The 27,898-nt window shown below is 40.3% G+C and overlaps 1 protein-coding gene across 1 annotated transcript in view; it reads left to right on the top strand.

Moving 5' to 3' along the window:
* The first annotated feature begins 3,990 nt into the window (after positions 1 to 3,990).
* Positions 3,991 to 27,898, top strand: part of PTPN20 (protein tyrosine phosphatase non-receptor type 20) — a 102,081-nt gene continuing 78,173 nt past the window's right edge. The window contains 1 exon segment of the mRNA XM_082407151.1: positions 3,991 to 21,792. The gene's annotated coding sequence lies outside the window, so the exon portion shown is untranslated.

The raw sequence follows: 27,898 nt of genomic DNA, 5'->3' as shown, positions 1-27,898 counted from the left end.
TTTCTCACGCACCTTCCTGTGCTGCTCTGTGCCCTACACGCCCATATAGGCCACTCTCCCTTCTTCATTCAGTTAACACCTACTCATGCTTTAAGAGTCACCTCCCCTGGCAAGCCAGGAGCACTGCTGATCACCCATCCATAGCCTGTGAGGGATTAGAGGGTAAGGAGGCCAGGAATGGAAGATTCCTCTGAGTTGTTGGAATGCCATGGCATTTTCCCTTCCACACCTGTTTCCCAGCCCTGGGGAGGAGAGGGGAGAGGGAAGGCAGTGCTTCTCCTCCTTCAAGACCTCTGCATGCATAACAGGAACTTCAGGAGAATAATTTATAAGGCTTGATATGTGTCTCCAGCAATCTGGGGGGACACAAGGGCTTGGTGTCTGACCCATGCCCAAGCAATCTAAAGATGAAAGGAGATGGCTGAAACAACATGCTTGGTGGTAGAGCAAAGAGGAAGAGGACTGCCCCAGACTGTAACTGCTGATACCCTTGGTAGGGGAAGGATGTGGAAGCCCTTCTTAGAGCCAAGTGGATCTACAGGTGGGGCACCATCTGGAACTGCCCTAAAACAAGCAGAAGGGACATGGACCCAAACAAAGAGAGACTCAGAGCCTCAGCTCACAGACGGTGGACTGGGGAGAATCACCTAAAGGCACCCTCCTGTGGCTGATGAATGACCCAAAGGTGGCCCTTCCTCCATTTGAGAAGCCCCTCATGGGGGCATAAAGCCAAGTCTGCATTTTGGCCTCCACCTACTCATTTGTCCGGCACCTTTATTCATGGTCCTGGAATGGGCCCATGGGAGGCAGGAACAGAGGGAGGGCATTGTAAACAACTGGCCAGTGGCAACATCACCCAGGCCATGGAGCTGCACTTGGAGATACCTCAAAAGGGAATTCTTAGGGAAACCATAAGATTTTCTCAGGCAAACAGCCAGCTCAAAATATCTGCTGAAGCCAGAGAGCCCTGTGTTGGATTCCAGCTGCAAAGATGTCAGGCACTGAGTCTGGAGGGTAGGATGTGGGTGTGAAGTTGGGTGAGAAAGGAGAAACTGATGTGCCCATTTCCCATGCCTATTTCCAGTCCAAAGCAGTCCTGGCCTCGAGACAGAGAAAGCCTAAGAGTTAGATAAGAAGTCAGAGGGAGTGACTGTTCTGGGTGCTCAAAGTTATAGACCTGCCCAAGATTTTATATTCAAGAACCCAGGAAAAAAATGCATCTGGGCACTGAGTTTGAATGACACTGAAAAGAAACAAAGAAGTTGCCTTCTGTGTGCACCCTATTCTGTCCAGCTAATAAGATGCAGTAAGATGGTGACATCTGAATTCTTGCTGTAAAGAACAGGGCTTGGCACAGACCAAGAGGACTGAATACATGAGGACTAAAAGGCATGCATCCAGCTCCTCTCTTAGAATTTGGCAGTGTTTGCAGTTCACTTTCTGCTGCATCATTATTTTACTGTTAATAAGCAGAGCTGGAAGTAGAAGGCAGGGCATTTATAGGCAAGGGTTTGTAGCAGGCTCACCTGCCAACTTAACAACTCTCCCATCAAAGCCTAAGGATTCTCTCTCTTTGTGGTGTGTGCAGGCAGAGTGGTGGGCTGGTCATTGCTCTGCAAACTGGTGAGCAGCCAACTAATGGATCAATCAATTGATATTTATTGGGCATTGCCCATGTGCCAGGCTCAGGAACTAGGCATCTGGGAATCCAGAATGAGGTAAGTGCATGTCCTTCTGCTTTCTAAATAAAATAGTGTTCAGCCTCTACTGGGATTTTTATTGGCCTTGTACTTTCCACAATTTATTTTTATAGAGTCTTTTATGTGAAGTGTCTCAAAGCTGAGCAGAGAGAAAGAAACACACAGACAAGCTCACAGTCCTCATCGACTCACACTTGATGGTGCTGGGTGTGAAGAACACCATCCAAAAATAAACGGGCTGCAAAGCAGAGGCCTGTACCAGGATGGAGCCGTGGAAGGGTAGTGCTGCTGAAATGATTCTTCTTTTTTTTTTTGGTCAGCGTTTCTTGTTCTTAGTTATTTGCTCTCCCCTGGCCCCAAGCCAGGTTTGGAAAACTCTGAACTTAATCATGGGCCTTAGGGGCTGTGAAGAAATGACTTTGGGTCCTGAGGTCCTGGGAACAAGCTGTCCACTAGGGTCTTGGAGGCCCTCAAGGGACTCTGTGATTGTGTCTGGAGACACACAGCTTGGGATGAGAGGCCATTTGGGCAGTAAATTCTTACACTTGAAAGGAGCAGATGGGTCTCAGCTCAGTGGAGAGCAGAGGTATGTCTGGCTCTCAGGGGCCATCCTGAGGGAGTCTGGGTGCTCAGACCAGGGTCAGGAATGCAGACTGTGAGATTCCAGAATCCGCATCACCTCTGTGCTGGTCACTGCTGCTACCCCAGTTGAGCTTCCCCAGGGATCCGCAGTGAGCCTGGGACCAAGTAGGACATGAGAAGGTGGTGTCTGGGGGGCAGCAGGGAGGGGACAACCAAGCTACTCTTCAGTCAGGCTAGAAAGGGGACCTTTCAGTAGCAGATCAGGGACTTAAGTCCAGGCCTGCAAGACTCCTTGCACTGCTGGTAATGGCAAGTCATAGGGATTTGAAAAGGCCTCCAAAGAATGGCAGAAATTTTGATAAAGAACTAACCTTTATAATTCTTCGAATTTTTCACTGGTGAAAACAGAAGCAGCCTTCTGGGTCGGTGGCCACTGGGAATATGATGTGGTTTAACAGTAAGTTGAGGGACATGATGAGACCTCCGGGTTCTCTCCCACCAAGTATTCATTCAGTCTCCATTTAGCGATTTCCTGATGCCGTGGGTGAAAATTCTGTGTGTGTGTCCCCATGACAGCCATCTACGTAGGAACACAACAATAGAACATTCTGATTCATTCGTGCTGCTCAGATTTGTGAAATAGTGATGGCATGCAAAGTTCTGACATTAGACGCTAGGAGAAACAACAGGCATCCCCTTAAAGGGGGCCCATCTTTAAGGAGGAACTCTACCTTGGGACGGGAGGGAGCCTTGGCTGCTGAGGAAAGGCAGGGCCTCTGGTGGAGAAAAGGCATCTGCTGTCAGTGACTCATGGAGCAGGAAGCTGACCTCTCCACGCCTGGACAGAGGGTGACTGTTTTGGCTCAGTCCCAGCTCAGCTCAAGGATATAGCTCTCCTGGAGCAGGCTGTGGGCTAAGTGAGGCAGGTCTCATCATGCCTTTAAAGGAACTGGATCCACCGGAGTGGCTCTGGTCAGGACCAAACGGAGAGAGGTGCGCTTGTTAAGATAAAAAGATTCTGGCTTCCTGTAATGAGGCAATGTCTACACGCTGAATTCCCCCTACACTGACCACCCTAGATGAAACTGTCTCACCCGACCTAGCAGCTAACTGACCTCACGTTCTGGCACAGTCTAGTGACTCCTTCTGTAATCGTCTATCCTGTCCAAAGTGCCCAAACACTACCTGCCCCTTTCTGACACTGCAAACCAGTCCTCTACCCCGGCCCCTCTCCAACTCAGTAGGGAGTTGAGGGGGCAGGTGTGAACCAGGCCATCACCCCTAGGGAACACAGTCCTCAGTGGTTCAAGATGTGGGCATGGCTCAGAGAGTTGCTGGCATTATGAGCCTGGCTTGGGACCAGGCACCACAAGGCATCCACCACCGGGTCCGCGGTAACTGCTGCAGTGCTTCCGGAGGCCAGCAGGGGGAGGCACTGCCGACCCCAGCCTGTTTGCAGAAGGCGCCGGCCCAGGGCGAGGCTCCAGTGCGCAGGCTCATGGGAGCCTCCAGGATTGGATGACACCGATCTCGCAGGGCCGGAGGGATCCCGCGCGAACCGAACTGGCAAGTGGGCTAGGGGCAGGTGTGTCGGTTGGAGCCAAGCTGGGCCGGCGGGGCAGGTCCAGGTGAGGAAAGGTGGCGGGGGCCCGGCGGGACGTGGGGGAGGGTAGAGGGGGCTGCTGCGGTGGGGCGTGAGCGAGCAGGCTTGGGCCCACCCAATGGCCTTGAGAGGAAGATGCCTTGATGCCCACTGAAGGAGTGGACTGTGGCTCCAGCCACCACAGGGAGGCTTCCTGGGCTGGATTCGGGCGGGCCCTGGGCAAAGTGAGGCCGGAGTCCGCTGAAGCCTTGCGGGGAGACAGCCTGGGCAGTGTGATGCCCAGCTGTGCTGTGACATGTGTGTCACAGGTTTGGGACAGGAAACACTGGCTCTGTGGTAAAGAAGGCCTTGAACTCTCGCTGAGGACTATGGAACCGCTGATTGGTAAGAAACCATAATCAGGTACTAAGACACAGTCTCTGCTGCCTGGGCTGGGGAGGTTTGGAGGCCAAGAGCTCCATTCTCACTAAAGGACAGTGAGGGCTGAAGGGCCTAGAGAGAAACAGAGCAGTAATTCATGATTAATTCCACAGCTATTTTTGAACACCTCCTGTGTGCTAGGACTGTTCTAGATGGGCAGGGCCCCTGCCTTCATGGAATTATATTCCAGGTGGGAGAGAGCCTGTCAAGGCTGAGTCCTGGGATTTTGCCTTGCCTACTTTTGCCCTGCTTTTTGATGAGATGGGGAAAACTGTAGGTGAGAGGTAGGTTTCATTTTCAGAATGGTTGGAATCAAAAATTGTTTTAGACATATTATGTTGAGATGCCTAGTAGGTTTTCTCCCAACATGCAGCATATGAACAATATACTTGGAAAGAATTTTACACTAAACTCCATACACCCACCACCTAGACCCTACCATTAATATTTAGCTACACTTGTTTTTTCACATGCCTGTTCATCTCACCATCCCTCTCTCCATCTGTTAATCACCTGGTATATATATATTTTTTACTGTGGTAAAATACACATAACATAAATTACCTAGTAGATTTTTAAGTTAAGATGTCATATAGGCCATTGGAATTTTGAGTCTGAAGCCCTAGGGGATGTTAGGGCTAGAATTGGTCTTTGGAATCATCACCACATAGGTGGTATTTAAACTAAAGGACTAGGTGAAACCACCTAGGTTGAGAGCGTACATAGAGAAGAGGAAGGAAGCCAAAAAAGAGGGAGGTGGTGGTCAACCATGGTGAATGCTACTGTGCAAGATAGTTTGGCAATTAGGAGGATTTTAATCATTTTAACAAGAACAACTTTAGTGGAGTAGAGCGGCCTTAAGGTCAAGTGGAATTTTGTTTTTAAGATGGAGGAAACTAGAATATGTTTATATGCCAGTGGGATTGAACTCATAGAAAGGGAGAAATGATGCAGATGAGGGGAACACTGCAGGGGAGGTAGGTAAACACCTGAGAGGGGAGGAGACTCCAGAGTAGGTGAGCAGTTGGCTTTGAAATGAACAGGAACACATATTCCGTTGTATCTAGAGGGAAAGCCGAGACAAATGCAGATGTGGACAGGTGGTCAGAGGCATCATCTGTCTGTGAAGGCAGTCACTGGCTGAGAGCAAGGGCAGCAGGGGAAAGGAGAAGAGGTGTTAGGAGACACATGTGACATAGTCCTTCTGGAGAACGGGAAAGTGAACTAAGTACAGAAATGGAATTGGATTGCTAGGCAGTGCTGAGTGCCCATTTGAGATGTGTAGTCGTGAAAGAGTGGGATCAAGCTAGTGGGGTTGTGTGGCTTCCCATGGATGGGAAGGGTGTTGTGAAGTTTAGGTGCGGTAATACATGGAAAACATTTAATACAGTGGCAAGCACATGATGAATGTTACCTGTTTGAATTCTTACTTTGTTTTTCTTTTGTTTATACAAATGTGACTGAGGAAGGCTGACATTTACCTCCTGAGAGGATCTTCTCCTGTGACATGTTCTCCAATCACACCAAAGTCCACCGCAGTTTGCAGCTACTTGGAAGTCTGGCTCCCAGTGTGGTTACATTTATACAGCTTGATAATTGAGTATGTTTGCTAAAAAGAGACAAACTATAGCAAATAGAGCTTTCCATTTTCAGACTAACTCATAGTCTTGGACTGGAGGGGCTGGGGGTTTGTCACAGTGGCAGTTCTTATAAGTTTTCATGAATATCTTTTATTACTGCATGTCTTATCGGATCTGATGTAATGGCAATCTACAGAATCTATGGATCTCAGATCACCAGGGGAAATTTTCAGTTTCATAGGTTGTAATTTCTCCATGACCACTTGGGCTGCATTATGATACAGATAATAATAATGGCTGACATTGACAGGTCTTAAAAGTGCCAGGCACTGTTATAAGCACATTATATGCATAATCTTGTTTAACTGTCATCTCAACTCAGTGAGGCAGGTACTGTTATTATCTCTATTTTTCAGATGCAAAAATAGGCTCCGAGGGGTTAAGTAACTTGCCCAAGGTACACATGGTCTGATCTCCAGTTTCTGCTGCATACTTCAACTTTTTTTTTTAAAGACCTTGGCCATCACTCATCTACACTGTAGTGGAGTAGGCAAGATAATGGACTGAAGCAGATTGCCTGGGTTCAAAAACTGCTACATACGAGCTCTGTAACTTTGGACAAATTATTTAACCTCTGTGTGCCTTTGTTTCTTTATCCATGAAATGGGAATAATAATTGTACCTGATGATAGGGTTCTTGTGAGGATCACATGAATTAATATACTTAATAAGCCTAAATTAATGCCTGGTTATGTAAATGCTGCACTACCACCTACCTGGTAGTGCAGCCATGGTGGTATGTGTACTGATTGATTGACTCCCCTAAAATCATTCTCTAAGGTTCCTACTACTGGTCTAGGTTGAGTTTGGGAATACTCCTAACTCGGGGATCATCTTTGTTTCCTCTGATTTTATTATCTCTCTGAGGGAAGCAAACATACCAATTTGCTTCTAGGTGCAGAAAACAACTTGGATTTCATTCAGATTCATCTGACCAGTGATGTTCATTTAATTTGTCCTGGCATTGCAGTACCACTTAAAGGGAAATAAGGCTTGGGGAGTAATGTGATTCCATTTTGCCCTTCCCAGATCAGCAGCCTATTAGAGGGATTTGGTTAGAAAGGCCAATGGGCTATATAACCAGTGCTCTGCACAGTGTATGGTAAATGATGTGGGTCAAGGGGCTGCACATGAATGTGTTCTGAAATGATCTGTAAAATTGAGACCTGCTGTGATGTGTTGCTTCAGTTACTAAAAGCAACTGAGCAGCCTTGGCATGGGAGGCCAGTGAAAGTTCTAAAAGATGTTTTCTGGTAGACAGCAGGTAGACTAAATGCATGGTATAAAGTAATGGTTCCTAATGGGTCTGCGTCAGGATAATCAGGAGAGTTTTATGAAGCTTTGCAAAATGATAGGCTTCATATTCACAGATTCTGAATCAGTAAGTCATGATGGGGTTCTGGAATCAATCTATTTTTTAAGAGCTCCCTGAATGACTCAAATGTGTACTTAGCATGGGATATCATTAATGCAAATCAGTGCTTTTCAGTCCTGTGTTTTAAAATCACTGTTCAGTTAGCTTTTTAAAAAATACTGATGCTCTGGACTCACCCCAGGGTTTCTGAGTCAATTGGCTTGGGCACATTCTGGACATTTGGTATTGGTATTTTAAAAAAATCTTCTTATGTAATTAACCTGCAACCAGGTTTGAGAATCGCTGGTGTAAATAATCAGCTAGATTTCCCTCCATAGTTTAGTTACTCCTAGATTGAACATAGACATAGCTTCAGGTATCATCTTATCAGGAGAGTGAAAAAATTAGTATTTCTAAAGTTTCCCAATGCAGATGTTCAATTAAATAATCAGGTAACAAAGATATGAATTGATGATTGAATTAGCATTTATCACTGGGCAATGAAGATTTCATCAGGTTTTCCCTGGGGAGGAGAATTAACATTTACTGAGACCTTTATGTGTAATCTCAATCTTTTTTTTTTTTTTTAAACTTTATTTATTTATTTATTTTTGGCTGTGTTGGGTCTTCATTGCTGCACGCGGGCTTTCTCTAGTTGCAGGGAGCAGGGGCTACTCTTAGTTGCGGTGAGCAGCTTCTTACTGTGGTGGCTTCTCTTGTTGTGGAGCACGGGCTCTAGGCGCACGGGCTTCAGTAGTTGCAGCACGCAGGCTCAGTAGTTGTGGCTCGCGGGCTCTAGAGCACAGGCTCAGTAGTTGTGGCACACGGGCTTAGTTGCTCCACAGCATGTGGGATCTTCCCGGATCAGGGAACGAACCTGTGTCCCCTGCATTGGCAGGCGGATTCTCAACCACTGTGCCACCAGGGAAGCCCCTGTAATCTCAATCTTACAACAACTCTGGGGGGTGTGTATTATTCCCATTTTGTAGGTGAGAATTTGGGGGCTAAGGGAGGTTAAGTAACTTACCCAAGATTTACACCTGGATATGTACAGCTCCATAGTCTAGGTTCCATTTCCTCAATGATTCTTAACTTTACACAATTGGATTACCTGGGGAACTTTAATGATCAATTCTTGGATCCCATACTCAGAGATTCTGATTTCATTGATTTGGTATAGCCAGGAATCGAGATTTTGCAAAGCTGTCTATCCAGATAATTCTAATGTGCAGCTGAAATTGATAGCCTCTGCATTATACCATGTAGCCTTCTGGTGGTCTAATCATTTTCCTTTACACCAGTAGGTTGTCCTTCTGTAGAGTGCTGTGACTGGGTTCCTTGCCTACATACATTCACATATCTTAGTGTCCTTTCTGCTCCTTCCTGCCTCTTAATAAATACGTATTGAGTGCCCAGTTTGTGCCATTTTTCTTGGTGCTGAGATGACACAGTGGTAACAAGACAGACCAAGTCACCAGCCTCATGGTACTTATACTGAGGGAGATACACAGTAAACATATGAGCAGATAAATTTTGACTTACATACGTAAGCAAACTTTAAGGTAATGCAAAGTGCTTTTAAGAAAAATAAAACAAGGTAATGAGTAGAGTGATCCTAACAGCAATGATGAGCATTCCAGTTGCTTCACATCGTTGCCAGAACTACTTTGTATTGTTTTGTGTGTGTATGTTTTATTTTAGACATTCTAATAGGTATGAAGTGGTATCTTATTATTGTTTTTTTTTTTTTGCATTTTTCTGTTGACCAGTGGTGTTGAACATCTTTTCATATGTTTATATACCATCTGTATTTTTTCTTTATAAAGTGTCTGTTGAAATTTTTCGCCCATTAAAAAAAAATTGGGTTGATTTTCTTCTTTTTGAGTTGTAAAGGTCTTTATATGTTTGGGATATAAGTCCTTTTTCAGATATGTGTTTTCTCCCAGTCATGATTTTTCTTTGTATTATTTTTTAATGATATATTTTGAGGAACAGAAGTTTTTAATGTTTATGAGTCCAATTAGCAAGTTTTCTTTTGTGGTTTATGCTCTTAATGTCCTGAGACATATATTCTCTCACTGTTTGGGAAGCTGGAAGTATGAAATCAAGGTGTCAGCAGGGCCATGCTCTCTCTGAGGGTTCTTGTGGAGCACCTTTTTTTCCTCTCCCTCTATTTTGATGGTTGCTGCCAATCCTTGGCAGCACAATTCAGTTGGTTGACACCATTCAAATCAAAGCAGTCTTCCCTCCACCCACAAAAGTCATGTCCTTACCATATACAAAATACATTTGCTCCATCTCAACATCCTCAAGAGGCTTGACCTATTCCAGCATCAACTATGAGTCTAAAGTCTCATCAAAATTTCATCAACTCAGAATGTCCCAAATCTTATCTTATAAATCATGCAAATCAGATATTTGTGAGACTCTGAGTATGGTCTATACTGGGGCAGAATTCATCTCCATTTGTTTATCTTGAAACCTAGAAGACAATGGTGTTATAGGCATAGGATAGACATTCTCATTCCAGAAGGGAGAAAACAGAAGGGGAAAAAAGGTTCACAGGTCCCAAGTGAGTCCACACAGCAGGGCCAGTTTCATTAGGTTTCAAGGCCTGGGCATAATTCTCTGGCTTGATCCACCCTCTGGGCCCATGGAGGCCCTGTGGGCCTCTGAGCTGCCCTCAGTGAAGTCGACTTAACTGACCTTGGCCTGCAGCAGCAGATGAGATGCACCCTCTGGATGGCCTGTTTCCTGATTGCAGAATACAAAAAGTCTGACAGCCTTCCTACATTTCATTCTCCTACATTTCGTGTCCTCCTTGTTCCAGGCTAGCAGTGTTTCTGCTGGGAGGGATGGCTGGATCCATGAGTCTTACACCTAATCTCTCTGGTGAAAGGTTGTCCAGCTGCTTCTTTAGTCCTGTTTCCAGAGCATGATATCTTGGACAGGTTGAGAATTTTACAGATCATCAAGTGTTGGTTCCTTTTTGCTTAATAATTTCTTCCTCAATTTATCTCTTTCCTCTTGCATTTTACTCTAAGCTGCAAGGAGAAACCGTGGTCACATCTTTCACACTTGGCTTAGGAATCTCCTCAGCTAAACATCCAAGTCATTACTTACAAGTTTTACTTTCCACCCAATGGCAGAACACAGTTTAGCCAAGTTTCTGCCACTTAGTAACAAGGATCACTTTTCTTCCAGTGTCCAATAATATGTTCACCATTTCCTTTTAAAGTCCTCACCAGAAGAACCTTTTCAAGTTTGCATTTCTAGCAACAGTCTGTTCTTGACGATACATGTATTCTCTAAGCATTCTCTATGCTTTTTCTAAAATTCCCCTCTTTTCTTTCTGACTGCTCACCAGAATTGCCTTTAACATTTGTATTTATACCAATAGTTTTTTTAAGGCAATCTAAGCTTTTTCTATTATGTGCCTCAAAACTCTTCCAGCTTCTACCCATTACCTGATTCCAAAGCCACTTCCACATTTTTTAGGTAATTATTACAACAGCACCACACTTTCTGGTACCAGAATATGTATTAGTTTCCTAGGTTTGCCATAACAAAGTACTACAAACTGGATGACTTTTAAAAAGGAGAAATGTATTCGTTCACATTTCTGGAGGCAAAATTCTGAAATTAAGGTACCAGCAAGGCCATACTGTCTCTGAAGTCTCTATGGAAGGATCTTTCCTTGCCTCTCTGTGACTTTTAGTGGTTGCCAGTAATCTTTGGTGTTCCTTGGCTTATAGACATATGACTGCAATTTTTGCCTCTGTTATCACATGGATTTCTTCCTCTGTGTCTGTGTCCAAATTTCCCTTGTCTTATAAGGACATCAGTCATTGGCTTAGGAACTCATCTTCACTTGATTATACCTGGAAATACCCTATAAATTTACATTCACAGGTACTGGGGGTTAGGACTTTAAAATATTTTTGGGGGGACGCAGTCACATAGGAGAAAATCTAGGTGGTCTTGGTTTTAGCAATGAATTTTTAGATACAAAACCAAAAGAAAGAAAAAATTATAAATTGGACTTTATTAAAATTAAAAACTTCTCTGAAAGATGCTGTTAAGAAAATAAAGACAAATTGTACACTGGGAGAAAATGTTTGCAAAACACATATCTGATAAAGGACTTGTCATAGAGTTGGAATTGTACAGTATATAGCCTTTTCAGATTGGCTTTTTTCCCTTAGCAACATTCACTTAAGATTCCTCCATATCTATTTCTGGCTAGGTAGCTTATTTCTTTTTAATCACTGAATAATATTCCATTGTATGGATATACCACAGTTTATCCATTCAACTATTGAAGTACATCTTGATTGCTTCCAGTTTTTGTTGATTGTGAATAAACCAACTATAAACATTTGAATGCATGTTTTTGTGTGGACATAAGTTTCAGATCAATTGGATAAATATCTGGGAGTACAATTGCTGGGTAATATGGCAATACTAAGTTAAGCTTTGTAAGGATCTGCTAAACAGTCTTCTAGAGTGACTGTACCATTTTGTGTTCTCAGCAATGAATCCACATCCTTAACAGCATTTAGTATTGTCACTTTTTTGAATTTTAGCCATTCTGATAGTTAGGTTGTAACATCTTATTGTTGTTTTAATCTGCAGTTCTCTAATGACATATGATGTTGAGCATCTTTTCGTTTGCTTATTTGCCATCTGTACATTTTTTTCTTTTTTGGGCCGTGCCACACGCCATATGGGATCTTAGTTCCCCGACCAGGGATTGAACTCATGCCCCCTGCAGTAGAAGCACGGAGTCCTAACCACTGGACCGCCAGGGAATTCTCTGACATCTGTACATATTCTTGGGTGAGGTGTCAGTTTAGCTTTTTTGCCTATTTTTAAATTGGGTTGTTTTCTTGTTGAGCTTTGAGTTCTTTTCTTCTAAGCCACCCAGTTTGTGGTACTTTGTTACGGTAGCCTTTGGGCACCAATACAGTTATCTTCTAGCAGTTATTTATAGTTTTTAGTTTTACATTTAGGCCTATGATCCATTTTGACTTAATTTTCATGAAAGTGTAAGGTCTATGTTTAGATTCTTTTTTTTTTTTGCATGTGGGTGTCCAGTTGTTTTTTGTTTTTATAATTTTATTTATTTATTTATTTATTTTTGGCTGTGTTGGGTCTTTGTTTTTGTGCAAGGGCTTTCTCTAGTTGCGGCGAGCGGGGGCCACTCCTCATCGCGGTGTGCGGGCCTGTCACTATCGCGGCCTCTCTTGTTGTGGAGCACAGGCTCCAGACGCACAGGCTCAGTAATTGTGACTCACGAGCCTAGTTGCTCTGCGGCATGTGGGATCTTCCCAGACCAGGGCTCGAACCCGTGTCCCCTGCATTGGCAGGCAGATTCTCAACCACTGCGCCACCAGGGAAGCCCCTGTACTCTTTTAAATTTGTTAAAGTATGTTTTATGGACCCAAATGTGGCCTTTCTTGGTGAATGTTCCATATAAGCTTGAGAGGAGCATGTATGCTAATGTTGTTAAATGAAATAGTCTATAAATGTCAATTAGATACACTTGATTGCTGGTATTGATCATTTCAACTATGTCCTTACTGATTTTCTGCCTGCTGGATCTGTCAATCTGATAAAAGGGTGCCGAAGTCTACAACTGTAGCAGTAGATTTGTTCATTTCTTTTTGTAGTTCTATCACTTGCCGCACATATTTTGACACTCTGTTGTTAGGTGCATACATATTAAGAATTGTTATGTCCTCTTGGATAAGGAGTACTTATCATTATGTAGTGTGCCACTCTTTGTCACTGATACTGTAATTTTCCTTGTCCTGAAGTCTGCTTTGCCTGAAATTAATATAGCCTCTCTAGCTTTATTTTGATTAGCATTAGCATGCTGTATCTTTTTCCTTCCCTTACTTTTAATCTGTCTCTATCTTTATATTTAAAGTGAGATTCTTGTGGACAGCTTATATTTGGGTCTTTTTTGTCTACTCTGATATGCGAATGTATTTAGACTGTTCACATTTAAAGTGATGTTAGCATAGTTAGGTTAATGTCTACATATTTGTAACTTTTCAACTTGTTGCACTTACTGTTTCATTATCTTCCCCCATTTTTCTGCCTTCTCTTATTTTAAGTGATCATTTTATCATCAATTAAATCATTTTATCTCCTTTTAATTAAAAAGTTAGTCTTTTTTTAGTGGTTGCTCCAGTGTTTGAAGTATACATTTACAATTAATATAAATCTACTGTCCAATAACACTATGTTATTTCACAGGTACAGCAGTTACCTTGTAACACGGTAGTCCCAATTTCCTCCTGTTGTTCTTTACAACATTGCTGTCATTATTTTCAGTTATCCATATGCTATAATCACCCAATACATTGTAGCTTTTATTACCTTGAAAAGTTATTTACTATATCAATTAACAGTAAGAAAGATGAAGGATTCTATTTCACCTTCATTTATTCCTTTTGTCTTGCTCTTCATTTATGTAGATCTTAGTTTCCGGCCTGTAGCATTTTTCTTTGTGCTGAAAAAACAAACAAACAAACAACCCACCCCCCCAAAAAAAGACCAAACAAACAAATTTCTTTTAACATCTCCTGCAAGGCAGGTCTACTAGTGACAAATTCCCTCAGTTTTTTTTTGTCTGAGAAGGCATTTATTCCTCCTTCACTTTGGAAGGATGATTTTATGGGATACGGAGTTCTAAGTTGGTGGATTTTTCTTTTAACTTTGAAAATATTCCACTCTATAGTCTTCTGTTGATCAGACTCACTGATTCTTTCCTCAGTCATGTCCAGTCTACTGATGAGTCCATCAAAGGCGTTCTTCATTTATGTTACAGTGTTTTTAGTTTCTAGCATTTTCTTTTTATTCTTTCTTAGAATTTCCATCTTTGTGTACATTACCCATCTGTTCTTGCACATTGTCTACAGTTTCCATTAGAACTCTTAGTTACTTTAAATCTCTATATGATAATTTCAGTATGTGTGTCATATCTGAGTCTGGTTCTCATGCTTGCTTTTTCTCTTCACATGTTGTTGTTTTCCTTTTAGAGTGCTTTATTATTTTTGTTGAAAGTCAGATATGTTGTGTTGAGTAATAGGAACTAAGATATTTAGGCTTTCAGAGTGAGGTTTTATGTTAATCTGGCTAGAGGCTGGGCTCTGTTTATGTTTCCTATAGCTGTAGGTGTCAGAGGCTGCAGTTTACTCTAGTTTACTTGTTTTTTTGTGTGTGTTTTTCCCTCTTCTACTGTCTTTAGTTTTCCCTAAGAATTCCTTCTTAAATAGAATTTACGACTTGCAACTTTTTCACTTATAGTCCACTGCTAACACACTGAAGCCCAATTGATATGGTAGGGTTTCGAGGACGAGAAGCATTGTATAACCTAATGATTAAATCTCAGTTTTTGTAGTGGGCCTGAGTCCTTGGGATGTGACATTTAGAAGTGTTTTCTTACTCTTTTTTTCTCCTCTTTACATGAGACAGGATGACTAGAGGGGGCTAGAGTTGACCAGTTGCCCTTCCTCCAGGTCAGATAAGGCTCTAATCAAGTACCTTTCTTGGGAGGGCAGGCTTTTTTTGTGGAGAGTGCTCTAGGTGCATTTCAAAATGTTTACTTTTCCCCTCCCTTTGTCTGAAACACAAGGGTATTTTTCTCCACTCTTCCCCATGAGAACCTGGTGCAGTATGGCAATGCCTCATGGACTGGGTATGGTCATAAGGGGATGGTAAGGAACAGCGAAAGACAGGGAGAACATGAACAGATGAAGTAGTGGTAGTAGAAAGGTTGCAACCTTTATAACTTCAGTGACTCGGAAAGAACACAGAATGCAGTGATTTCATACAAATAGCATGGTAAGGACCCATGAGGGGTGATAGTTCTCTCTCATTTCTATGATTGATTGGGTAACACCTATTTTTTAAATGTTTAAACTTTCATTAATAACTTGATTTTTAAATTATTTTTACGTAATTATCTCTGTTTTATTTTACTCTTATTGAAGTAGATTGTTTATCTTTTTATGGCTTTTTAAATATCAGCTTTATTGAGGTATAAGTATGTACAAATATCTTTATCTCATGAATAAAGATAATTTCATTTATTCCTTCCCAGTTGGAATACCTTTATTTCTTATTCTTGCCTGATTGCACTGGCCAGAACTGCCAGTGGCTCTTGAGGTGGCACTTCAGCACTTCATTCCTCCCTGCTTCACCCCGCTCCCAACACTCACACACTCATAGTGCAGAGGATGAGTAATAAACCGCTGAGCAAAAATGAAATTTCCTAGTGGTAATATGAATATTGCTTATCTTTATAATCAGAAAAAGCAACAACATTATTCCTTAAAAAAAACAACTAAACTGAAAATAATTGTTAAAAGGTATAAAACATGTTAAATAATTAATAATAGTCCAAGAAGCTTATACTAGCAGTTTGGTCACAGGAAATACAGACTTTACAGGAAGGAACTATTATCCCTGAGGTGACTTCAGGAAGGGGAGCAAGATTACTCAATATTGAGCATTTGGGGTTTCTTTCATTCTCTTCTCTCCAGGCCAGTATCTCCGAGAGTGGGTCGAGATAGAACTTTTAAAGGAATTGGGAACAGTTACGTTCCTGGGAGGTGGGTGTCTGGGGCCTCCACGTGGCAGCTCAGAGGTGAGAGGAGATGACTTCTGGTTTACAGAGAGAAGAAAAATTACCAAAGCACTTTGGCTCTTTCCGCGGTCCATCCGGGAGCATGCAGTGTCCTTGACCCGCAGATGGAGATGGTGGCTTGCTACCCAGGAAATGGAGCAGGTTATGTGCGACATGTGGACAACCCCAGCAGTGATGGCTGCTGTATCCCCTGCATCTACTATCTGAACAAGAACTGGGATGCCCAGCTACGTGGTGGTGGGGTCCTGCGGATATTTCCAGAAGAGAAATCGTTCATAGCGTACGTGGAGCCCATTTTTGACAGACTGTTGTTCTTCGGGTCAGACCACAGGAACCCACATGAAGTCCAGCCTTCCTATGCAATCAGATACACCATATGACTGTTTGGTACTTTGATGCTGAAGCAAGGGCAGAAGCCAAAAAGAAATTCAGGAATTTAACTAGGAAAACTGAACCTGCCCTCACTGAGGACTGACCCTGATCTGAAATACGCTGGCCTCATTCATTTTAGTAACAGTTCCTGAATTCACTTTAAGAGTTGAGATCCAAAGAAGGCCTCTTCTTTAGTGACTTGGTGATGAGAACCCCCCTGCTGCTTGCATCATTCACATCCCTGTCTTGTGTACAGTACTGTGTGTTTTCTTGCCAAGACTGCATCTACCTTCAGACACTCTCTTTGCCAGGTGAACTCATTTGCTAACTCCAGAAATACCTGTAGATGACCTAGCTGGCCAGCGGTTTAATTGTCAGATTTGGTAATCCTGGGTATCAAAGCAAGAACCTGGAAGCACGGGCGAGGGACTGAATCTTACTTGCACTTTATGTACACTTCCTGATTTGAAAGGAGGAGGTTTGCAAAGAAGTTAGACGGTGACAGATGCCACAGAGAGGCATCACTGAAGCCTTAACATCAGGAAACAGAAATCTGTGTCATCTGAACAATTTCCAGATGTTCTTAATCCAGGGCTGTTGGGGTTTCTGGAGGATTATCACAACTAATGACGTTATTACCTCTAGAAAGGGCTGCTGTCATAGTCATCAATCTCTAAGTATCCTGTGGGTGGACACTCCTTTTTCCTGGTCCTGCAAACTGGACTTTCTGCCTCTGCCCCATTTTGCTGAAAATATGACTTTCTCATCAAAGATGACAACACCATTTATTTTCTATTTTCACTTCTGACTTAGAGAACCTAATTCATTAATGTTCTGGTTGCTTTATTGAAATGAAATTTGAATTTAAATCAAAGGAGAAAAGAATCTTCCTGGTAGTTTAGAGCCAACAACCTCTGATAATGGTGTCGAAAGACCTGGGACTACTGATATACAATAAACGTGTGCATCTTGAACAATTTGAGATTGGAGATTGAGTCGGAAATGTGGGCATTGCTATTTTTCAGTTTTTCTTTCTATTGAGCTCACCCTTCTTTAACAAAATAAGAAAATCACGAAAACTAGGGCACTATATTTTAAAAAGGAAATAGAAATAAAACAAAAAATCCTGAAAAGCTGCTTGAGTTCTTCCACATTTTCTGACCCTAGTAACCTCTTTTCAACAGATTTGACTCTTCAGATTCACTGTGGTTAGCAGTGTGGCCAGAATCATGGAATTTGCTAGAACCGTGGGAAGCTCTGCTCCTACAGTAAGCACAGATTCCGCTGCCTCAAGAACTCTGTATTGAGCTCCTGTTTTATGCAAGTTACTTTTCTTAGTTTTCAATTCCATTTTCATATTTTAAAAATCCCTGTAATTTCTTGCTTGAAAATCCCATGAACATTAAGGGGCCAGAAATACTTTCTTTGGTCACTGACACATACATAGACTTTCCAAGAAAGAAGCATATTTTTATGTGTGTCTGGTTTTGGAAAATTTCCAGATAAGACTTGTCTTCATTCTCATGACTGCTCTGTTTTTTTTCTGTAGTATTCATCACCTCCTAACTTACTGTGTAATTTACTTATTTGTTATGTTCATTGTCTGGTATCCTTTCTCTAGAGTGTAAGCACAATGAAGACAGGGATTTTTGTATGTTTTTAATCAATGGAATGTATTCCCAGCACCTAAAATAGTGCCTGGCACATAGTAAGGGCTCAATAAATACTTGTTGAATAAACTCATTCTCCTGCCATAAAAAAAAAAAAGAATTGGAAGTAGGCTCAGCCCAGGAGGTCAGAATTGCCAGGGCAAGGTGCATCTTGCATCTAACAAAGTCGATATGAAGAAATGGTCTTTGCTAGCATGTGCTTTAGTTTTGAGAGAGTTTAAGATAGACTGAAAATAGTACCCCAGCTGAAAATTTGAGAATACATATAGTATTCATTGGCTCTTCTATGTCACTGTAACTCCTGAAGAAAAATGTCCTGCTTTTGTTGGCTGGGCAAACTAAATACATGTGTTTTCCCCCTCTTATGATCACGTGAGACCACTTTGTGTCATGTTGGAGCTTTTCTCCTCTATCTTCAGTGCTGTATTCAAAACCAAGTAATTTCTTTTAGGCTTCCCTCTTCTCAGGGTTAATTCCCTGATTTTCTACACTATAGCACCTTCTCCAGGAGTTGGAGGGAAATCTTTATTTTAGGGGTCTGACTTCTGTGTTCTTGAAATGGTTATGCAGATTGCCTGGTGATGCATACACGTTTTTCACAGAATTAACTAATTAGTTAATCCATCAAACACTTCTTGAGTGTGTAAAATATCTAGTCACTGAAGATACAAAAATTAAAAAGTTACAGTTCCTGCCCTCAAATGCTCATGGTTCAACCTGGGGAGATGTGTCCAAGACATCATTATAAACAGAAATATAGTAGAAGCACAGAATGGGCTTACTTAGCCAAAACATGGGGGGAAGTGGGTAATACAGTAGAAGCTTTCAACTATATTTCCTGAAAAGTTTTCTTTTGCTTTAAAAGAAAGTGAAGATTCTGTTTTTATTGTATAATTTACTTTTGTAGACTTTATAGACTGCCTAGGCATCAGTACACATTTGTTGATGGTGAATTCTACAGTCTTACACTATTACTGATTTACTACAGTGGTTGTAACTCAAAAACTGAAATAAATGTTAATCAGCTTAATATTGATATTATTTTGTTTATTTCTTCTATGATATACTATGTCAAATATAAGAGAAGAGAAATTCATCCAGTTTGGTTCTTGTGTTTCTATAGGGTTATCTCAAACTCACTGCACTAACAGACACCAGAAATGGGCATGTGTTTCTGATCAAAGCTGATTGTTCTGGAAGTACTGCTGACTCTTATGGAAGATTTGAAATTGGTGACCGTTGGTATAGATTGATATGGATTTCAGTCAACTCATCTCTGTGCAAGAGAGATCTTACTAATTTGTGTGTGTATTGTGCGTATGTGCATTTATATAAAGAGGATAAGATGTTTGGTTGCCATTCACATGTTTATTTGGTGGAATGCAGTGGATAGCATATTTAAACACTGGTATTTAAATAGTAAGAGTATCTCCAGTTATCAAGGAGCATCTTAAAACTATCTGACATTTCTGAAGGAAATTCATTTTAACTGTCTTTAAGATTGTATCGTTTAATGGGCAGAAGACCTAAATAGACATTTCTCCAAGGAAGACATACAGATGGCCAATAGGCACATGAAGAAATGCTCAACATCACTAATTATTAGAGAAATGCAAATCAAAACCACATTGAGGTATCACCACAGGCCGATCAGAATGGCCATCATTTAAAAGTCTACGAATAACAAATGCTGGAAAGGGTGTGGAGAAAAGGGAACCCTCATACACTGTTGGTGGAAATGTAAATTGGTGTAGCCACTATGGAAAACAGTACAGAGGTTGCTTAAAAAACTAAAAATAGAATTGCCATATGATCCAGCAATCCCACTCCTGGCCATATATCTGGAGAAAATTCTAATTTGAAAAGATACATGCACCCCAGTGTCCATTGCAGCATTATTTACAATAGCCAAGACACACAAGCAACTGAAATGTCCATTGACAGATGAATGGATAAAGAAGATGTGGTATATATAAATAATGGAATACTATTCAGCCATAAAAAATGATGTAATGCCATTTGCAGCAACATGGATGGACCTAGAGATTATCACACTAAGTGAAGTAAGTCAGGGAAAGAGAAATATCATATGATATCCCTTATATGTGGAATCTAAAATATGATACAAATGAACTTATTTACAAAACAGAAACAGACTCGCAGACATAGAAAACAAATTTATGGTTACGAAAGGGGAAAGGGGGTGGGAGAGGGATAAATTAGGAGTTTGGGTTTAGCAGATACAAACTACTATATATAAAATAGATAAACAACAAGATCCTATTGTATAGCACAGGGAACTATATTCAATATCCTGTAATAAACCGTAATGGAAAAGAATGTGTGTGTGTGTGTGCGTGTGCATGTATATATAATTGAACCACTTCGCTGCATACTGGAAACTAACACAACATTGTAAATCAACTATACTTCAATAAAAAATTTTTTAAAAAGATTGTATCATTTAAAATATTTTCAATCATGTATTTGCGAGGTAGAAGCTTGGATATCATTCTTGGTGGTTTTTATTTAACAATGAGGTCTTTGACGTTTCAGTGTTATTTCCAGAGGAGGCCTATCACTTAAGTCCATTACCTCAGTACCAGTCACAAGGCCACTGCTGTCCTTGTAAAAAGAGATTTTTTCCCCTTTGTCAAAGTAGAATTTTCAAAAATTAAAAATGTGACTCATTAAAATTTGAAATGAAACCATGTTAAGGATTTTATTCAATTTATTTATTAATGAAGCAACCAGGAAGGTGGCCAAGGTAGTTCAGAGAACATTTTGAGGAGCTAGGCTTTTATATGTATTTTGAACGAAGGTTAGAGTAAGAATGCTAGGTTAGATTTTAAAAGCCTGGTTAATGTGTGACAGGGCAATAAATTATAATCTTTGGTACCATCTTTTCTCTCAGAAATTATTTGTTTCCCAACTGGCTGAAAATCTATAGGTTAACATGTACTTTTACTAAGTCTAGGACTTTTAATCAACAGTAAACAATGAGTTGTACAAAGTACAATTTCTTTATATAATTAAATAATCCTTGGGAGGGCCTTTTAAACATCATCCTCATATAACATTGAAAGGATATGCCACCTGTGTTTTTGCTTTACCTCCATGTTTTAAATAATCTTTCTTAACATACTATATCAAAGTTTTAAAATATGTTTCCAAAAATTAACTTTTAGATTAAGATTATAGTAATCTTATTTCATTTGCAGGTAAACTAATTGAAAGAGTCACCAGACCAAAAAAACCTCTAGATTTCAACCAATGGGAGCAATGTAACATCATCTTACAGGCCTATTATGGCAAAGATTAGAAGAGAAAAAAATGTTTATCCTGTGTGAGGACATTTTATAGATTGAACATGACCTCCTTGAAGATAGGCTCTGAAGTTAATTCTTATCCTCCAATATCGAATCTCCAGCACCTAATTCAGAATAAGTTTGGCATTAAAAGAATTAACTCGCTGAGTTACAGTGACTAAATAAATGAGTAGTAATATGTCAAAACTGTGAGAACTCGAGTTGTCTAAAATTCCTTTACATTGTATGTTTGACCAGGTGAACAACAATTGTGTGCTGGACCCAGGATACTAATTCGACCTTCTGTCTGACTCTGAGAACACAAGGCTCAGTACCTGCAGAAACCTTTTACCCATCTCATCCGGGAATGGGGACAACATGTCTTCATCGGGGAACACTACAGCAGAGTCTGGTAGGTTCTTATGCATTGTGCACCGTGGTGGACATGGGCAGCAGGAGGAGCCAGAGCAGTGCTTCTCAGACGGTAAGTACGCATGAACCACCTGTGCATTTGTTAACCCGCGCGTTCTGATTCACTGGGTCTGTGGTGGGGCCCAAGACTCTGCATCTCTAACAAGCCACCATGCTTAGAATAGCAAGGATTAGACTCCTATATAAGTTTTATTTTACTCTGATCAAATAATGCTTATTTCTGATTGTAGATATAGTATATATTTATTGCAGAAATTCTTATGTACTTAGGAAAGTACATAAAAGCACAAAAAAGGAGGATTTTGGTATATAATACTAATGCAGTGTTTCAATTAGATGTTAACTGTCTCCCAGCTGACTCATGGTGTCATTGTCGTGCCTCACTCATTGGTAGCTTGCCATCAGTTCTCAACATTTCTTTTATGTCTTTTCTCTTCCATGTACAGCTCAGCTCTTGGTTCCTCTTCTACCCTGCCTCCCTGTAATCAGTGTTGTTCCCTTCCCCTAGGGGCTTAAGCCAGAGGTCTACATAGGGCATTCCCTGCCAGGCTGCTGCTCTAGCCTTGCAGGTCTGATTTCAGAAGTACTTCTGGTCCTGTTTACACTCCGAAAAGCCTGGAGGCAGCTTTCTTTCTCATCATGATATTACTTATCCGTAACACATATGTTGTTTCCAGTTTTTTTTCCCTTCAATTATAGATATTATTATTGACATGTTAATATTTATAGATTTTATTCTTTGGTTGAATTCTTTCTTCAGGATAAATTCTCCAGATTGGGATCCTTGAGCTAATGAATCTTAATTTTGTATCACTTTTACTACCTATTGCGATATTATTTTTAGAAAAGGTTAAGCACGTTACCAGCAATATATCAGTTATACTGTAACCTCACCACATTTGGTGTTACCACAGCAAAAAGAAATGTGGTTAATTTGTTAATTTACTTTTTATGAAATGATGCCTTGAGCTTCCTTTAATTTACATTGCTGTGATTACTGTCCAGGATTATTTATTTCCTTTTGTGTAACCTGACTTAAAAAAAAAAATCTGCTTGATACTTTTTCCATTTTGAGCTAACTGTGCATTAACAGTTCTATCAATTATCTTCTGATCTTCTATTCAAGAATCTGATGAAATTTAAATTTTATGTGAGTCTTTTAAAATATAATTTTGACTCGGCTTCTTTCTGTTACATCCTAAGCACTCCATGCCTTTGTTTTAGCTTCTGTGAAAAGGACAATAAAAGCATACAAAAAATAGTTGAGGCATTAATTTTCTTAAGACATTTGCAAATTAATATGCAAGTGGCCAAACTGGGTGGGCTTCCGTAAAAGAAATTAAAATAAAATTAGCAATTCTCATATTTTGTTGTCAGAACTTTTCATGAATATATTTTTCTGTATTCAAAAAGTACTACATTATATTGTAGTAATTTATAGTTTTATTCTTTATTGCCACCTAGCAAATTATCTCTTTTCTCAAGGAAAGAGAATGCTTTGCAAAATTGAAAAGTTAATCATATAGATGGATTTAAAGTCCACAATAAGAGAGACAGACAGAGCAAGAATCAAGTTACTTTATTATTATTATTTTTTAAATTTTTATTGGAGCATAGTTGATTTACAATGTTGTGTAGTTTCAGGTGTACAGCAAAGTGAATCAGTTATGCATATACATATATCCACTCTTTTTTAGATTCTTTTCCCATATAGGTCATTACAGAGTATTGAGTAGAGTTACCTATGCTATACGGTAGGTCCTTATTAGTAATCTATTTTATATATAGTAGTGTGTATATGTCAATCCCAATCTTCCAGTTTATCCCTCCCCCTACCCCTTACCCCCTGGTAACCATAAGTTTGTTTTCTACATCTGTAACTCTACTTCTGCTTTGTAGATAAGTTCATTTGTACCTTTTTTTAAGATTCCATATATAAGCGATATCATATGATATTTGTCTTTCCCTGTCTGACTTACTTCACTCCGTATGACAATCTCTAGGTCCATCCATGTTGCTGCAAGTGGCATTATTTTGTTCTTTGTATGGCTGAGTAGTGTTCCATAGTATATATGTACCACATCTTCTTTGTCCATTCCTCTGTTGATGGACATTTAGGTTGCTCCCATGTCCTGGCTATTGTAAATAGTGCTGCAGTGAACGTTGGGGTGCATGTATCTTTTCAAATTATGGTTTTCTCCAGATATATGCCCAGGAGTGGGATTGCTGGATCATATGGTAGCTCTATTTTTAGTTTTTTAAGGAACCTCCATACTGTTCTCCATAGTGGTTATACCAGTTTACATTCCCACCAACAGTGTAGGAGGGCTCCCTTTTTTCCACACCCTCTCCAGCATTTGTTGTTTATAGATTTTTTGGTGATGGCCATTCTGACTGGTGTAAGGTGATACTGCATTGTAGTTTTGATTTGCATTTCTCTAATAATTAGTGATGTTGAGCATCTTCTCATGTGCTTTTTATCCATCTCTATGTCTTTGGAGAAATGTCTATTTAGATCTTCTGCCCATTTTTTGATTGGGTTGTTTGTTTTTTTGATATTGAGCTTTGTAGATTAATCCCTTGTTGGTTGCTTCATTTCCATATATTTTCTCCCATTCTGAGGACTTTTTGTTTTGTTTATAATTCCCTTTGCTGTGCAAAAGCTTTTAAGTTTAATTAGGTCCCATTTGTTTATTTTTGTTTTTATTTTCATTACTCTAGGAGGTGCATCGAAAAGGGTCTTGCTGCGATTTATGTCAGAGTGCTCTGCCTACCAAGTTCCTTTAAATGGATCAAAATCTTTAGTCACAGACACAGTCCCCAAATCACTTATTATCCCTTATTGAAATTTATAGTTTTTATGGAATTCCAGCTGGAATTTGTATTCTCTTTTCTTGGCTCCCATACGCCTTTATTTATATCCTTATTGGAGTGTATGTTTTATTGCCTCATTCATTTTTATATTTTCTTATTGAACTGCAAACTCCTTGAGGATGGAGATTGAGTCTTTTTCCTCTTTCCTTAAGCAAGCTCAGTACTTTGTGTATTGTAGATGTTTAATAAGTGTTTGTTGGTTTGAACATGATCTCAGAGCTGCTCTTAGCGTTGACAGGAAACAGAGAACAGAGGAGGTACTAACCTGTAGTTTCTGCAATATGCTGTCCTTCAACAATTGACAGATTAGCAGTTTTGACTTACGGTAAATTTCTGTTACCAAACAGATGTTTGTAATAGAAAGAATGAAGTGACCTTCAAGCCCTTAGGAAAGAATGAAGTGATCTTTAAGAACTGACTGAGTTTCACTAAGAGCAAGATAGGTTAAACCAGCCTCTAACTAGAGTAGTCTAGAGCAGCCCTGGATCAAGAGGAAGCTCTCCTTATCCTAATGGAGTAAGCATTCTTCTTCCTGGTCACCCTAAGATTAGAATGACTCAAACCACCAAACCCCCGGGAATTCTTTGCTTGGAACACCTGGTGGCCCTAAAGCCTCCCTTGGAACCCTATTGCAAGGTCAAATAGTTGCTTGAGCCTAGCAATGCATGCTGAAATTAGAAATCATCCTTTTATAATTCTGAAAAATTGTGGAGTACGCAGGAGATTCATTTACTAGTTGAACTAGTATACTAGTCACTTAGATGTCCCATTGGCAAAATCTATGTGAAGCTCCTTGGCCTTCTTCATGTTTCAGGCACCTTTAAAACTTAACCACAGTGACCTGAAATTTCTGGTTATCGTACTGCGTCAGGTCCAAAATCTGAATTATGTGGTACCATGTAGGACCTGAGCTAGCTAGCCCAGGGTTTATGCTGCTCGCTGTCAATTCCTGAGTATCCTGGAGGAGAACACAGTTCTCATTATAGTAAATATCTATGCCAAAACAGACCACTAGGTTCTTTGTGCTGGTTCATCTTTAGTTTTTCCAGTCAACCCTACTTTTTCTTGAGATAATTTTTTTCTAACCTTCCCACTCATGTGTCTGAGAGAGGGCCACATTTGTAACTTGTCATTTTTAAGACCTTATAAGTTCATGTCCATCTATCAATAAGCCAAGTGGGGTATTTAAAGGAGTCACTGGGAAGTACTGTTGGTACTGTGCCTTTAATATGGGTAAAATGACAGGTTACCTAGCTCCCAGAGGCAGGGTTAATGAACAACAGGTAGTTAAATCAGTCCACACATCTTTCATGGTAATTATGTCCTTAACTCTTAGTTCTGTAGTGTATCTAGAGCCATCCTGACTCTGGCCATTGGTCAAGGAATTTCAATTCACAAGAAGGGTTTATAGGATACCACATGAGGGGCTGCTAGTAGGCCTCAATTGACATAACATTGCTCACCAGTAGAAAGCATCCCATAGTCAACCTAGACTCACTCAACTCCCATATAATCTCTATCACCTGACCCTTCAAGAACATTGAAGACTGCATTCTGAACTCTTCCTGAGTCACTGAAGTTATAAAGGTTGCTACCTTTCTACTACCACTACTTCATCTTTTCATGTTCTCTCTCTCTTTCACTGGTCCTTACCATCCCTTTATGACTATACCCAGTCCATGGGGCCTTACCATGCTGCCAGGACTTTCAGGATGTGCTCCACAAATAGCCTCCACCAGGGCTTGCTCCAGTGCCGAGCCAAGGAGAAAGTCTGGACACCATAGGAGTTCATAGGAACGTGAGGTCAAACAAGCTTTCTTAGGGGCAGGATCTCAGACTGGACAAAAAAGGGACACCCCTTGCCTTATCCCAAGGTTAAGGTATCTAGGAATGAGTAGGAAGGGAGAAGGGGGTGTTCTATGCAGCCTGGTGCTTTTAAACTCTCATATCTGCCCCTAAGCCACACATGAGCACACATAAAAATGGCTCTCTGTTGCCTTTTCATTTTTCATGGACCCCATTAATTTATGGCCTTCTATGTCTTATATGACTTCTCGTCTCCTAGCTTTCCACTTCATATTTCATTCCTTGAACTGATGCTTAGCACCCCTTCTCCAGTTTTGACCTGTTACTTTCCTTATTTGATTCTGATTTGGACTCTTCTGGCCAAGTGATTATCATGATTTTGAGAAAATACCTTGTTTATTCTAGTCTACTAATCTAGAATCCATGATGGAAGGGCACATCCCCTACTACCATAACGGAAAAGCTTTCCCTGTTGCCTAGCATCTTGCATTTGTCCAAACCTTGGAAAAATACTCTTATTGCTAGAGAAACATATAATAAGATTGATCACACAATGACAATTGCTAACAAAATTCATTATTCCATGGACATTTTTCTACTGCATGTTCTGGCCTGGGCACTGTATTCTAGGTTGGAAATAGAGAAGTGTAAGCAGAAATGAAAAAATTCAAGAGAGGAAGATAAAGTTGGATATATCTTTCAGAAAATAAAAGAAAAAGATAAAGAGATAGAAAATAGAAAAAAGATAAAGTTAGAGCATGAATCTAAGAGCCTGCATTTAACTAACAGGAATTCAGAAAAAAAGTGGAGACTGAGGAGCTAATTATTAAAGAAAAACTCCTAGACTAAGATGAGTTTCCAGATTGAGAGTAAGTTCCATTACCCAGCAAAATGAAAGAAAAAAGAGCACACCAAGGCACATTATTGTGAAACCTCCAAACATGGAAAAGATCCTAAAAGCTTCTAGTGGTGGAGAATAAAGCAAGTTACATATAAAAGAATGTGCTCTAGAGTGAAATTAGCATCAAATTGTCAGTTTATCAAATTATCTCACTGGAAGCTAGAATAAAGGGTTTCTCAGACATGAAGTAAGTGTCTTCACGTTTATTTTCAATGTAGAATAAGTAAAAAATCTAAAGGAGTGATATAAGGAGCTAAAGATGTTTACCCTGGAGAAGAGAACCTAACAGTAGGTATTACACCAGTGTGCAAAGATGCCAGGAGCTATGGCGGGAGGACCCACTCTGTAGTGCTCCAGAGTGAGGAAGCCAGAACAAGGATTACAGAGTGAGACTCTGCCTTAACATGTTAATGGCCTGTGATATTCAATGATGAAATCATGATCATCTAACACAAACCTATGCAACATTGAATAGAATTATATAAGGGAATCTTCTTGAGGGATTGCTAGACTATTTAATGTAAAATCTAACTAGACAGTAAGATGCCATTATGACAATAAATACCATTTTATTCTT

Source organism: Balaenoptera borealis, assembly GCF_965194805.1.
Source record: "Balaenoptera borealis genome assembly, chromosome: 10".
NCBI classification, from domain to species: Eukaryota; Metazoa; Chordata; class Mammalia; order Artiodactyla; family Balaenopteridae; genus Balaenoptera; species Balaenoptera borealis.
The sequence above is the reverse complement of the archived record's forward strand: the minus strand, read 5'-3'. Positions and strand labels throughout refer to the sequence as shown.